Source organism: Mesoplodon bidens (assembly GCF_964165515.1).
Source record: "Mesoplodon bidens genome assembly, chromosome: 13".
NCBI classification, from domain to species: domain Eukaryota; kingdom Metazoa; phylum Chordata; class Mammalia; order Artiodactyla; family Ziphiidae; genus Mesoplodon; species Mesoplodon bidens.
Window position 1 is genome coordinate 11,634,143 of NC_138169.1, and position 15,616 is coordinate 11,649,758.

The 15,616-nt window shown below is 33.4% G+C and overlaps 1 protein-coding gene across 2 annotated transcripts in view; it reads left to right on the forward strand.

The window, feature by feature from the left end:
* Positions 1–15,616, forward strand: part of TAOK3 (TAO kinase 3) — a 189,672-nt gene that overhangs the window by 90,534 nt on the left and 83,522 nt on the right. The window contains exons 2-3 of one of the 2 annotated variants that reach the window (XM_081253404.1): positions 5,200–5,303; positions 9,772–9,835. The gene's annotated coding sequence lies outside the window, so the exon portion shown is untranslated. The remainder of the gene's footprint in view (positions 1–5,199; positions 5,304–9,771; positions 9,836–15,616) is intronic. The other variant, XM_081253403.1, reaches the window with a different exon arrangement.

Sequence of the window (15,616 nt, forward strand, 5' to 3'; positions counted from 1 at the left end):
TTTGTCTCTCTAACCTAAACATCTTTTTTAAGGGAGGGAGAAACTAATACTCTTTAAGAAACTAAAAGAATTGATGTTTTTACTTTTTAAGCACACATAGTCTTAAATGGTGACCCAAAAGTAGTCTGCAAGTTATCATTATTATGATAATCAATGCCCCAGATACTTCTGCATTATTTGCTTAAGTAGAAATTAGATGATCACAAAGGTCCCTTTCCAGTTCTCAGATTCTGTCATGATGGGCTATGTGATCATTTGGCATAAAAAACACCTGTCATCTAGTTTTACTTTCACAGTGAAAGTACCATAAAAATGGTTTCTTACCTCAGAATAATAGTTAGGTATTAGTGGCAGACAGTGGTAACAACTGTCCAAAATAAGTTTTCTGTTTATTTCTTTAAAGATAGTTTTCTTTAAGTCTGTATTGGGAGGTTATATTATATGAACAGGGGAGGGAAAACACCAGACTGGTCCTGACTTTGAAAAAGTCCAATCACCTATTTCTACTCTATTTTTCACTGCTGTAAAATGAAGGTTTTGCCTGCCTCTGTATACCTTCTTGGAGCAAGATAATGAATGCATTAATAGGAATTTACACAGGCAAATTTACTGTGAATCTTACATTTCAGGGCCCCTTATTTACACCAGCCCCTTCTAAGGCCCTATACCTATTCTTGTGTGGAAATTTTGTAAATTTTTTTTTTCTTAAAGAGATCCCAAATTTGTCGATGCTTCAGTCTCCATAAGAACTGAACCTACCACTATGTATTTAAGTATTATTTGGAGAAATAAAGACAGAGAAGTTCAATCTTATTAAATTACACTTTTCTTATTAACCTCCAAAATATAGCAAAATAGGAAACTTTTTGGTGTTCTGAAGTCTGACTTAGGCAGCTTGATTCAGAAAAAAGTTTTCTGAAGTGAGAAATTAGAAAGAATTTTAATTTGGGATAACACTACTGCATAAGTATGATTTGACACTTAACTTTTCTGAGATTGAGTTTAAAAAAAAAGAATTGATATGTCTGATCTTTATAATTCTTTCCAATGTGAAACATTCTTTTTTTATTTTTTTAATTGAAGTATAGTTAATTTACAATGTTGTGTTAATTTCTGCTCTACAGAAAAGTGATTCAGTTATACATATATATACATTCTTTTTCATATTCTTTTCCATTATGGCTTATCACAGGTTATTGAATGTAGTTCCCTGTGCTATACAGTAGGATGTTGTTGTTTATCCATTCTAAATATAATAGTTTGCACCTGCTAACCCCAAACTCCCAGTCCATCCCTTCCCCACTCCCCATCCCACTTGGCAACCACAAGTCTGTTCTCTATGTTTGTAAGTCTGTTTCTGTTTCGTAGATAAGTTCATTTGTGTCATATTTTTGATTCCACATATAAGTGATAACCTATATGAAACATTCTTAATCTTACTCCCTTTCTTAATGCTAAAATATTGTAGATTTTCAATCTAGTTGGCTCCAAGTTTATTGCTGCAGAAATGTGACTACAACATTGAAAGGCAACTAAGATCTTCACTGAATCGTCTTTCTTGAAAGTTTCTGAGAAAAGGAAAAATATGAAAAAATATTTATATTTCTACTCTCTATCAAGTGTATATTAAGTTAGAATGTCTGTGAAAAATAATTTACTTGACTATCATTCTTGGAGGATTTCCATTCCTTAGAATAAAGCATGAAGAAAATTATTTCTGTTTCACACCTCTGATGCAATCTTTGCCTCTAAGCTAGCTGGATTGTTCAGTTGGCCCAAGAGCTTAAGACCTGAAATTCTACATTCTTGGCACAGTTCTGAGTTCTCACTATAAATGGTAATACCTGAGGTTGCAGGAGGTCAAGGAAGAGCAAAAAAATAATTTCATGCATATCACTTCATCTTCAGTTAATTCTTAAAATGCTGTCCTCTTGGAAGGAAAAACGTCCTTGTTCAGCTTTTGTGGGAAGGATGAATTTAAAGATCATTTTTAGTGTTAAGATTTGGGTGGAAAAGGGAAGGAGATTTCAGCAGATTTTTGTGGACTATCTGTTATATAAAGATGCCACAGGACCCAGCAGTTTCACTCCTAGGAATATAATTAAGAGAAACGAAATGTATGTGTACACAAGTGATTATAACAGCATTATTCATAATAGCCAAAAAGTGGAAACAACCCAAATGTACATCAGCTTATAAGTGGATAAACAGAGTGTGGTATATCTATACAGTGAATTTCTATTTGTCAATAGAAAGAAATATTGATTCATGCTACAACGTGAGTGAGCCTTAAAAACATTATGCTAGGGAAAGAAGCCAGTCACAGAAAACCTCATATCATATGATTCCATTCAAATGAAATGTTCAGAACAGGGAAATCTATAGAGACAGATTAGTGGTTGCTAAGGAATGGAGTGATGGGGTGGGAGGACTTGATAGCTAAAGGAAATGGGACTTCTTTTTGTGGCGATAAAAATGTTCTAAAATTGACTGTGGTGATGCTTTCACATACTTGTGAATATACTAAAAACCATTGTACACTTTAAATGGGTGAATCGTATGTGAATTGTATCTCAAAAATAATTTTTTTAAAGATGCCATGGAAATATAATGATTAATCAAAACTTAGATTTAGACATGTATCCTCCTCTGAAGAAGCACTTGTCATCCAGTTAGAGTACTAATATATATATGAGTATTTAAAACTGATGCAAACGGAGAAAATGGTCGGTCTTATAGGAGAGGTGGCATTTAGCTGGACTGTGAGAGTAATTGGGATGTGGATATTCTGGGTAGAGGTAGTAGCATAAGCAAAGACAAAGGTATGAAAGTGCAACTGTAGTAATTCATTTTTCCTGATTATGGAGTTTAAGAATTTAGGTTGGGGCAGTGGTTTGAGGCCAGCTTTGAATGTTAGTTAGGTAAAGTTAACCTTAATCCTGTAGGCAGTATGGGAACATGGAAGGATTTTGAGCAGAGCTGTGATATTATCTCAACTGTGTTTCAGGAAGGTGATTGTGATAATAGTGTTTTAAAGATGAATTCCAGAAAATTTAGACAAGAGGCTGAAAGAGCAGAAACAGAGGAAAGAGATAACAAATGCTACCAGAACAGAAAAGTGAAGAACAGATAAAAAGAAATATTTGAAGCACACTTGTGATTTAGTTGGATGTTAAGGACAAGGAGAAGGGGAGAGTGAAAGTTATTGTGAGGTACACGTGAGAAGCCAAACAGATAGTTGAAAGAATGGGACTGGGATTTAGACTGGAGGCCAGAACTGTCTAGTGACAAAGTGTTACTTGAAACCATTCAAGTGAACAGAAATTAGGATAGCAGCTTGCATCACACAGAGGGCTTTGGGCAAATACCTGGAGGAACACACTGACTTAGAGCTCAGAGAGGAGAGGAGCTATAGGAGGAATAACGTGGAAAAACAGGGGAAGACAGTTTCATGGAATCCAAGAGACATTTATAAAGAAGGAAGGTGGTTAAATGGGACAAAACTGTGAACATCTTTTAGGTGTAATAGATAAACTTTAGGAATATGGTTTTCAGCTTCAATACCATGTGCAGTATTCTAGCAGGGGGAAAAATAATAAAATCAAGAAAGTTTAATCCCTAGGTGTCTTAGAGAGTTTATTTTAAAACATTTATAGAGCCATGCAACTGCAGATGGAGAGAGTACCCATTTTAAGAAAAATTATGTAAAAGTGAATAAGTATTTAGAGAGAAGAAAAATACTAGTCATGTGTGTCCATAGCATTAGAAAAATATTTTCTAAGAGTGAGCACCTCCTGCATTTCGAGCTAGTCAGGACATGAGGATGTTAGTAAATGCCTTATTTAAAACTACTTTCTCAGAAATTTCGCAACTAGTGTTCATATAATAAGAAATGTTTTAGTTCCTTGAAGCTATTGTCAGACTAGATTAGCAGGACGTACATGCAGACATTGTAGTTATTGATTGGTTGATGGTTAGGTAAAATGTGATGCTGAATTCAGGCAAGTTTTAGCTACCAGTTAATCTAAAGCATTCCACAGCCGTAGAAGCAGAGGGAATAACAAAATAATGAAAAAGATTAGTTTGTAAGTATAGATGTGAGAAGAGATTAGGATATCCTCTACAGGAAAAATGTGAAAATGGAGGTCAGTGCCTTTTTTTTTATGTATAGTTTTTTTCCTCCTATAAGGATTTCATCTCCAAAGCTAGTCAGGCATCCAAAGATTATTTCAATATACATGTTTTAAATTGTTATATTCTTTGACCCAGTAGTTCTACTTCTAGAAATCCATTCCCCAAAAGCCCTAAATGTTAAGTGCATAGATAATAAGCACAAAGGTCTTCAAAACAGTAATTTTTAGTAGTTCAACAAACAGAGGGTTGAATAACAGCCTTGGTTTCAAATTGTGGAGAAACTGTTGTGAATGAATTGTGGCTCTTCCATACGATAAACATTGAGCAGCCCTTAAATGATCTTTGTGAATAATGTTTGATAACATGGCAAAATACATATAATCTAGAGTTAGATAAACAGGTTGACTGTGGAATTCTATGCACAATGTGATTTCAGCTGTATAACAAAATAAATATGTGCTTGAAGAAGTAAATATGTTCATGGAGAAAATTATCCCAATTGCTAATGAAGTTTGTCCTAGGTAGGATTAAGGATTTTTTTTCATAATGGTGTATATTTCTTATATTTTCTACATTGAGCATGTACTTCTTTGATAGATAATATAGAATTATCACTACCCCCCAAATCTGAAAGATTGGTTATAGAGAGACCAGGAAAGGGAAGATAGATGAGTCAATATAAATCATCATGCCTATTGGAAAAGCAATTCAAAATATAAGCCTTACTGACAGAGAATCAGTAGCATCACCACATGCTGTCAGATTAGTCCTGTCTACTCGTAGCCTCTATTGAGTTTCCTTGGACTCAAACAGACCAGTGGAAGCCTCAGTATAGATTCTGAAATCTAACGACACATTTGTTTCCCTGATATTGTTTGTGAGACAGTAGCTTGTGTCTTTGTTGCGAAAATCCTACCTTTTACATTTGTCATCCACAAACTGATGAAGATAAAATTTTAACTTGGTAATGTTACATTTGTAAATATTTAAAACTATCATGTTATCCATTATTGCTTCTTGAATTTTGCCCCTATAATTACGTATTTTATTCTTCTTTTTTCATAGGTGCACCATAAATACAAAAGACTGAAGTTATAAAAGAGAAAAAAAAAGATTGCTGCTAAAATGAGTGTGAGCAATACAGTATATTTTGTGCCATACACGAAAAGGTATTGTCCATAAATCCATGACTTAGCTTTCTCCCATAAAATGGGAACAAGTTGTGTTTTCTGGTTTTCTATGAGGAATTTTTATTATATTTGTGAGAAAAATTAAAAGGAATTAATAAAATTAGAATAAAATATTCTTTTATAAAAATTTTTTAGTTTCAAATTATTTCCTTATAGATTTTCTTTATTTTCAGTTATAGCTTAAAATATGGAGAATTACCTGGCTAAAGTTATTTTATCCCTATTATCAGATTATTTTCTGGAAATATATATTACCATTTTCTGTTGTAGTGATTTATAATTAGACTTTGAGATAAATTTTTTTCATATCACTTTTCCTCTAATTACGGAAGTAAGAGGCTTTGCAGAACATTTAGAAAATAGAAATAAACAAAAAGAAGGAAATAAAAAAATAACCTGAAATCCCAACACCTACTTCAGATAAAACACAAGTCTGCAAAGAAATCCAAATTTGTAGGTGAAAGAAACCTTGTTTCCCATCTTCACTGTTGCATCCCTCCTATGCTCTACCTTACACCCTGCCTCTTTTACTAAAATAAATCAAAACAAAACAAGTAGAAACTGCTGTGTAGAAACTCCCTGTAGAAGGATAATACTTGGTCAGAGAATGTTCCCATTCTATTCTTCCAGGCGTGTATAAAGATGACTGTTTCCTTATGCCCTCACCAAAAAAATGTATCTTTTCTCTATTACTTTATCAATTTGGTGGGTGAAATGAGGTGTCTTGCTATTTTACTTTTTATTTCTCTGATTATTAGTGAAATTATATGTTTCATATCATTAATAGACACTGCTTTTTTCTTTTTTAATTTCCTATTTGTGTCCTTTGAGTGTGTGTGTTGGTGTATATATATATGTATATGTTCAACTCTCTGATATTAAGAATAACTTCACTGGCACATATTTTGCAAGAACCATCCCCAACTTTCTTGCCTTTCAGTTTTGTTTATTGCAACTTTTTAAAGCAATAATTATTAATGAAAATACAGTAATCTGAACATATTAAGTAACATAACGTTTTAACGTGTGTGTGTGTGTGTCTGTGTGTGTATCCACCACATGATGAAGTTAGTAAACATATCCGTTACTCCCAAAAGCTTCTTCCTATCCTTTTTCAAGACCTCCCTAACTTCTTCTCACCCCAGCCCTTTCCCTAGGCAACCACTGATGTGCTATCACTCTAGGTTAGTTTGCATTTTCCAGAACTTTATATAAATGAAATCATAAAGTATTGATATGTTCTCTTTTTTTGTTCTGGCTTATTTCACTCAGCATAATTATTTTGAGATTCATCCATGTTGTAGCATGTATCAGTAGTTCATTTTATTTCTGAGTTGCATTCCATTGTCTGCAGGTACCACAGATTGTTTATCCATTCATCTGTTGGTGGATGTTTGGATTATTTCCAGTTTGGGCTATTAAAAATAAAGCTGCCATTAACTTCCGTGTACAGTGCTTTGTATGGACATTTGCTTTCATTTCTCTTGGGTGAATACCTAGGAGTGGAATGGCTATGTCATGTGGTAGATATATGTTTCACTTTTTAGGAAACTGCCAAATAGTTTTCCAAAGTGTTTGTACCATTTTTACATCCCGCCAGCAGTGTCTGAGAGATCCAGTTACTTCAAATCCTTGCCAACACCTGGTATGGTCTGTCTTTTTAATGTCAGCCGTTCTGGTAGGTTTGTAGTAGTATCTCATTGGGATTTTAATTTGTATCTCCCTAATGAATAGTGATGTTAAGCATCTTTTTTTCTTTTTTTTTTTTTGGCTTAGTTGCCATCCATTTATCTTTCTTGGTGACGTGTGTGTTCTAATGTTTTTCTCATTTTTAAAATTCGGTTGTTCATGTCCTTTTAATTGAGTTTTGAGGATTCTTTATATTTTATGAATGCATATCCATTGTGAGATATATGTTTTGCAGAGATCTTCTACTGTGGCTTATCTTTTCATTTTCTTAACAGGGTCTTTCAAAAAGAGTATGTTTTTATTCTAATTGAACCTTTTTTTCCTTTGTGGAGTGTGCTTTTGTTTTTATATCTAAGAAATTCTTGCCTAACCCAAGGTCACAAAGATTTTCTCTTGTGTTTTCTTCACAATTTTTTTAGTTGTATGTTTTACCTTTAGTTCTATAATCCATTTGGAGTTAATTTTTATATATGGTGTCAATATGAATCAAAGATAGACATATGCAATTGTTATGGCACCATTAGTGGAAGATGTTCTCCACTGAATTGCCTTTGCACCTTTATCAAAATTCAGTTGTCCATAAATGTGTGGGTCTGTTTCTGTACTTCCTGTTTTGTTGCACTGATTTATTTGTGTGTATATATATACACGCAAATATATGTATACACATACACACACATACACACCAGTATCACAGTGTCTTGATAACTGTAATCTTAATGATAAATCTTGCAATCAGGTTATGTTAGCCCTCCAATTTTGTCTTCCTTTTTCAAAGTCGTTTTGGTTGTTTTAGGTCCATTGCATTTTCATATGAATTTGAGAATCAGCTTCTCAATTTCTCTTTCTAAAAAATACTCAATATTGAGTCTTCTGACCTATAACCACAGTATAACTTTTCATTATGTCTTTACTTCCTTTCATTATTATTTTGTAGTTCTCAGTGTACAAGTCTTACAGATCCTTTGTCAGATTTATCCCTAAGTATTTCATTTTTTTGATGCTAGTATAAGTGATATTTAAAAGTTTAGATATCCATTTGTTCATGTATAGAAATATAATTGAGCTTTCTATATTGATCTTGTATTCTGCAACTTTGATAAACTCACGTATTAGTTCCATTGAATTTTCTACACAGGTGATTATGTTGTTTGTCAGTAAAAGTCCAACTTCTTTCTTTCCAGTCTTGCTACTTTTTACTTCTTTTTTCTTCCCTTGTTGCAATTATAGAACATCCAGCACAATGCTGAGCAGAAGTGTTGAGAGCAGACATCCTTGCCTTGTTCCTGATCACAGGAGGAAAGCAGTTGGTCTTTCACCATTATATTTGACATTGGCTGTAAATGTTTCATAGATTCCCTTTATTAGGTTGGGGATGTTACCTGATATTCCTAGTTGGCTCAAGAATTTTTATCAGGAATGAATTTTGGATTTTGTTATATGCTTTTTCTGCATCTTTAGAGATGATCATTTGGCTTTTTATCAGTTTGTTGATACGGTGAATTACATTGATTTTTGAGTGTAAACCAACCTTGCATTCCTGTAATAAATTCCACCTAGTCATGATGTATTATCTATTTTATATATTACTGAACTATATTTGCTATAATTTTGTTGTGAATATTTGTATCTATAGTCTTCAAGAATTTTACTCTGTTGCTTTCTTTCTTGTAACGTTTTTGTCTGGCTTTGGTGTCAGGGTAATACAAGCCTCAGAATTAATCCTAGAAAGTATGTCTCCTTTTCAATTTTCTGAAAGAGATGTGTAAAATTAATATTGTATCTTTCTTAGATGTTTGGTTGAATTCACCAATTAAGCCATTTGATTCTGGAGTTTTCTTTGTGGGAAGATTTTAAATTACAAATTCAATTACTTTAATAGATGCAGAGTAAACTTTGTTGATTTGTGTCTTTCAGAGAATTTATCCACTTCATCTAAGTTGTTGAATAATAATTGCATAATGTACAATTTGCATAATATACTCCCTGATTATCCTTCTGATATCTATAGAATCTGTAGTGATGTTATCCCTCTCATTCGTGATACTGGTAATTATGTCTTCTGATCAGTCTGGCAAGGTTTATAAATTTGATTACTTTTATCAAAGAGCCGGCTTTGCTTTCATTAATTTTTGGTTTTGTTTTTTTCTATTTCATTGATTTCTGCTTTAATCTTTATTATTTCCTTTCTCTCCATACTTTGGGTTTAATTTGCTCTTTTTTTCCTAGTTTTTAAAAAAATAATGGAAACTGAGGTCATTGATTTGAGACCTTCTTTTCCAAAACAGGAGTTTATTGCTCTAGATTTCCACGTGAGTACTGCTTTAGTGGTATCCCATGAATTTTGACGCCTTCTGCTTTCATTTTAATTAAGATAAAAGTATTTTCTAGTTTCTCTTTTGGTTTATTTTTTGACCCATGGATTACTTTTTATTGTGTTATTTAGTTTCCAGTATTTGGGGATTTTTTTCATATTATCTGTCTGCTGTTGATTTTCTAATTTAACTCCATTGTGTTCAGAGAATATATCTAGTATAACTCAAGTCCTTTTAATTTATTGAGTCTTGTTTTATGGCCCAGAATATGGTCTATCTTGGTAAACGTTCTGTGTGCACTTGAAAAGAATATGTATTATGATGTTTCTGGGTTGAAACATCAATGTTAATAATCATATTTCAATGTCAATAATCAAATTGGTTGATAGTGTTGTTCAAGTCTTCTATATCCTTACTGATTTTCTGTCTATTTGTTCTATCAGTTATTGAGGAAAGGATATTGAAATCTCCAACTACAATTGTGGATTTGTCTATTTCTCCTTGCAGGTAAATCAGTTGTTAATCATGTATTTTGAAACTTTTTTAATTAGGTGTATAAACATTTAGGATTGTTATATTCTCTTGATAAATTGATCCAATCTTTTTATCATTATGAAATAATCTTTGTAATATCTTTGCATTGAAATCCATGTTATCTGATATTAATATAGCTAGCCCAGCTTTCTTTTGATTAGTGTTGTACCTTTTTCCATCCTTTTAGCCTACTTGTGTCTTTTTTTTAAAGTGTGTATATAGACACATGTGTACACATGCATGCATATATGTATTTATATTTGGATACACATTTATGTATTAATCTGCTGTCCATACTCAAGTGATAGTATACCTTTTTGTGTATAGTATGATAACTTTACAGCACTGTGCTTCAATTTCTATCCTTCCCAGCTTCATGTTCTTACACGTTTTACTTCTGCATGTTAAAAACTCACACTATATTGTTATTTTTGTTTAAACAGTGAATTATACTTTAAAGAAGTTTAAATAATGGGGGGAAATCTTACATATTTAACCAAATAGTTAACCATTTTCAGTGCTTTTTCAGTGTTTTGTAAAGCTCTATTTCCATCTGGTATGATTTTGGCTTATGTCTAAAGGATTTCCTTTAGCATTTCCTATAGTGCTGGTGGTCAGGTCATGAATTCTTTCAGCTTTTGATGTCTAAAACCCTCTATTCTGCCTTCATTTTTCAAAGATCTTTTTACAGGACACAGAATTTTAGTTTGAACTTAGCACTTTACAAATGTTGCTCTATTGTCTTCTCACTGGTATTATCTCCAGTGAAGAATCTGCTGTCATTGTTGTCCTTACATAATGTCTATACATAATGTGTTTTCTGTCTCTGGCTGCTTTCATGATTTTTGCTTTATCACGTTTTGAGCAAATTATTATGATATGTTTGGTGTAATTTTCCCCATTTTTCTTATTCTCATTCTTGTTCTTGAGCCCCATTGACCTTCTTGGATGTGTGGTTTATAATTTTTATCAGAATTGTAGTTTTTTCACTATTATTTCTTCAGATATTTTCTCTGCCTCAACATCTCTCTCTTCTCTTCAGGGACTCCAATTAGATGTATACTAGTCCATTTGAAATTGTTCCACAGCTCACTGATGCTCTTTTTTTTGGTTGTTTATTATTTTGTTTTTTGTTTTTTCTCTGTATGTTTCATATTGGATAGTTTCTACTGTCATATCTTCAAGTTCATAAACCTTTTTTTCAGAAATCTCATCTGCTATTCATCCCATGCAGTGTATTTTTCATCTCAGACATTGTAGCTTTCACCTCTAGAGGTTCAGTTTGTGTCTCTTTATATCTTGACTATCTCTATGTGTTTGATATTTCCTCAATATTTCCTAACTTTTTAAATATATGGAATATAGTTATAATGTTTTAATGCTCTTGTCTGCTAATCTAGCAACTATCATCTTATATCAGTCCTGGATTGGTTTCAATTGATTTTTCTCATCATCATGTGTCATATTTTCCTGTTTCTTGGGATGCTTGGTGAGTGTTTTTTTTTTTTTTAGACATTGTGAATTTTACCTTTTTGGATATTAGATTTTTTTTTAATTCTTTTAAATATTTGTGAGCTTTGTTCTGGGACGCAGTTAAGCTACTTGGAATAATTTAATCCATAAAGATCTTGCTTTTAAATTTTGTTAGGCATCCAGAACAGCACTTAGTCTATGGTAATTTTCTGCTACTTAGACTCTTGTGAGTACTCTAAACAATTCCCCATGAATTATGAGATTTCCTATTCAGGCTAGTGGTAACAGGCACTATTTACAGCTCTTCATGAGCCCTAGGTACTGTTTTCTTTAATTCTTTCATATAGGTTTTTCTTCCACCCTGCCTGGCCTGGCGTAGTTTTCTCACTTGCATGTATAGATCAGTAGTCAGCTGAAGACTTGATGGGAACTCTCTGCTCATCTCCATATCTTCTTTCTGTGCTGTTCTCTTCTATTTAGTACTGTGCCCTGAGAACTCTAGCCATTTTGGTCACGCTGGACCCTCATCTCTGGAGTGCCCCAGGCTCTAATTGGGTTTCCCCACCCCCTACTGTCTGTGCCATGGCCTGGAAACTCTCCCAGGACATTAAATTGGGACAGTTTTAGCTCTCCTTGTTTGTTGTCCCTCTATCTGGGATCACTGTCCTTCTCTGCCTGATATCCATTGTGTTAAAATACCATAATTTCATGTTTTTCCAGTGTTTTAGTTGTTTCTGGTGGTAGATAATAAATCCAGTCCTGTTACTCCATTTTGGCTGGAAGCAGAAATCCATTCATTATATTTTTTAAGATAAATAAGTTGTGTATTATCAAGCTTACTGATTTTAGTTTATGGTTTTTGCCTCTGATATCTTGCTAAATAACTAAATACTCATCTGCAAATTATTTTAGAAGTTTTTATGATCTCATTTTTTTATTATTTTAATATTATTTTATTTTAAATATCATTTTAATATTTATTTCTTTCGAAAAATCACTTTAGTCTATAGTATGACTTAGTAGTCTGTGTGTGTCCTCCAAATGGTTATCCATAGTACTTAGCTTTAATCACATTGAAGCTAAAATATTCAAGTTTAAAATACATCTTGGTGACTGAAAAGATTTTAGTTCTCATAAATATGGTTCATAGATCTTTATGTTTTTCCTAACAGAAATTTTGTAATTTGCTTTTTTTTTTTTTTTTGGCATGGTCTCAAAAGGCATGTCTTTGATTTAATCCATTGTTTCTCTTTTCTATTCTCTAAGCAGTGAAGGCAATAGCACTTTTTGAACTTTATGTACTTTGTTGCCTAACAAGTAACTAAATTTAAGTTACTTTTTCAATAGTATTGATATACTGACTTTATGCTTGATTATTGGCATTCATGGCTTGGCAGGATGACTACTCATGATTACAGATGCAGTGTTGTGGGGGAATCCTTTTTCCTGTTTAAAACCTTTAATGCCTACCCATTACCCTCAAGATAAACTCCAAATTTCTTAGTATGGTTTAAAAGAATTATTGTGATTTTCCTTGGCTTATAAAGGAATTTAGTCTTGCCTGACACATAGTAGTGCTTAATAAATGTTAGCTGTTACTATTTCAATATTAATCAGACCAAGCTGCTTTTGAAACAGATTTATTGAGATATAATTTTTCTTGTTTTTTTTTAAATTACATTTTATTCTACATGTGTCTCCAAGGAAATCAAAAAGAAATGCAATTAATTTGTGATGTTGGGGGGAAAAAATCTTTGGTTTTACTTGTTCAACAAAAATATCTGAATCAATTATACTTTTATCAACTTTCCCTTCACATCCTAGCATTCTGTTTTGCCATCCACTGTGTATTTCTCACACATATCTATCTCAAAGTTATCTTGAGAGGGAGAGTGAAAACAAAAATCCAGGGGCTTCCCTGGTGGCGCGGTGGTTGAGAGTCCGCCTGCTGATGCAGGGGACACGGGTTCATGCCCCGGTCCGGGAAGATCCCACATGCCGCGGAGCGGCTGGGCCCGTGAGCCATGGCCACTGGGCCTGCGCATCCAGAGCCTGTGCTCCGCAACGGGAGAGGCCACAACAGTGAGAGGCCCGCGTACCGCAAAAAAAACAAAAAAACAAAAAACCCCACAAAAATCCAAATTCTAAAAGATAGCGCTTAATCAATGTTAAATCTATCCACAGTTATGTATATTAAACAGAATCGTGTCTATTGCATCCTTATAAGCTTCTGAAAATAAGCATATTTATGCCAAGAAATGTCCTTGTAATATACAAATAAATAAAAATTTTCCAAATTTAGATTATTGTAAACTAAAATTAAGCTAATTTGTGATTTAAATGACTATTAGCTCCTTAGAAATCAGTGCTCATTGTTCTTTGCATTTGTCTAAGTAAACTGTCAGGTGTGGAAACTTTTAAATACCACTAATGATGCTATAGGTACAACAGATCACACCTAAAGGAATATACTTCAAAAGCAGAATTATTTTTTCATAAAAAAGATAGCAACTGAATCATAATATATTTTAACACCAATGTTTTTCTCACCAAACTATTCTCTCCAAACCTACATAGTACCAACCAAAAAAAAAGAAAAAGAAAAAGGAAAATTAGTTAGGAAGCTACATACTCCAAAGCACATTGCATGTCTTACCTCTATTGTCAGTCAGGTATCTGGGATAAAATATGTAGTTTCTACATAGACAAAGCTTTCACCGTGAAAGTAAAGGAAGATCCAGCCGGGCATGCTGGCTAAGTGACATTTTCCAGTTGCCTGTTGCAGTTGTCATTAACTAGAGAAAGTGTCTATGTAACTATTGGTCAGGAAGACTATATACTTCATCTTGCAGTCTTGTAGACTGTTTGATTAACCCATTAATGGGTGGATCAATTCAGAATAATCACCTTTATGTTTCTTTAGTCCCCTTTTGGAAATTTCTTCTTTTGAGGTTTTTTCCCCCTGCGTAACTGATAATTTACCTGTTCTTTTTCTTTCTTCTCCTCAGAAATCTGTTGTTGATATTTTAATTTTCTTATCTTTAATTCCCATTTGTTTTCAATTAGCTAGACAAAATTCATGGTTATTACCCCTCTCCGTTTTATTTTTTTTTAACTTTTAATTTTATATTGGAGTATAGTTGATTAACAATTCTGTGATAGTTTCAGGTGTACAGCAAAGTGATTCAGTTATACACATACTTGTTTCTATTCTTTTTCAAATCCTTTTCCCTTTTAGGTTGTTACATAATATTGAGCAGAGTTCCCTGTGCTATACAGTAGGTCCTTGCTTGTTATCCGTTTTAAGTATAGCAGTGTGTACATGTCAGTCCCAAACTCCCTAACTGTCCTTTCCCCCAACCATTCCCCCCTGGTAACCATAAGTTCATTCTCTAAGTCTCTCGTGAGTCTGTTTGTGTTTTGTAAGTCAGTTTATTTGTATCATTTGTTTTTAGATTCCACTTTCTCTTTCTCTGACTTACTTCACTCAGTATGACAATCTCTAGGTCCATCCATGTTGCTGCAAATGGCATTATTTCATTCTCTTTAATGGCTGAGTAATATTCCATTGTATATATGTGCCACATCTTCTTTATCCATTCCTTTGTCAATGGACATTTAAGTTGCTTCCATGCCTTGGCTGTTGTAAACAGTGCTGCAGTGAACATTGGGGTGCATGTATCCATTTGGACCATGTTTTTCTCTGGATATATGCCCAGGAGTGGGATTACAGGATCATATGGTAGCTCTATTTTTAGTTTTTTAAGGAACCTCCATACTGTTCTCTGTAGTGGCTGTACCAATTTACATTCCCACCAATGGTGTAGGAGGGTTCCCTTCTCTCCACACCTTCTCCAGCATTTATTGTTTGTGGATTTTTTGATGATAGCCATTTTGACTGGCTTGAGGTGATATCTCATTGTAGTTTTGGTTTGTGTTTCAGATATAATTTTCATACCATACAATTCACCCATTTAAAGAGTACAACTAAAGAGTTTTTAGTATATGAACAAATGTACAACCATCACCACAATGAATTCTAGGACATTTCACCACACTAAAAAGAAAGCCCATACCCTTTAGCTATCACCCCCAACTCTCCTTCACCTGCTAGTCTCTATAACTTTACTTATGCTGGATGTATTATATAAATGGAATCATACAGTATGTAGTCTTTTGTGACTGGCTTTCTTCACTTAGTGTAATGATTCACCTGTGTTGTGATGTGTATCAGTAGTTCATTCCTTTTTATCCCTGAATAATATTCCATGGTATGGATAT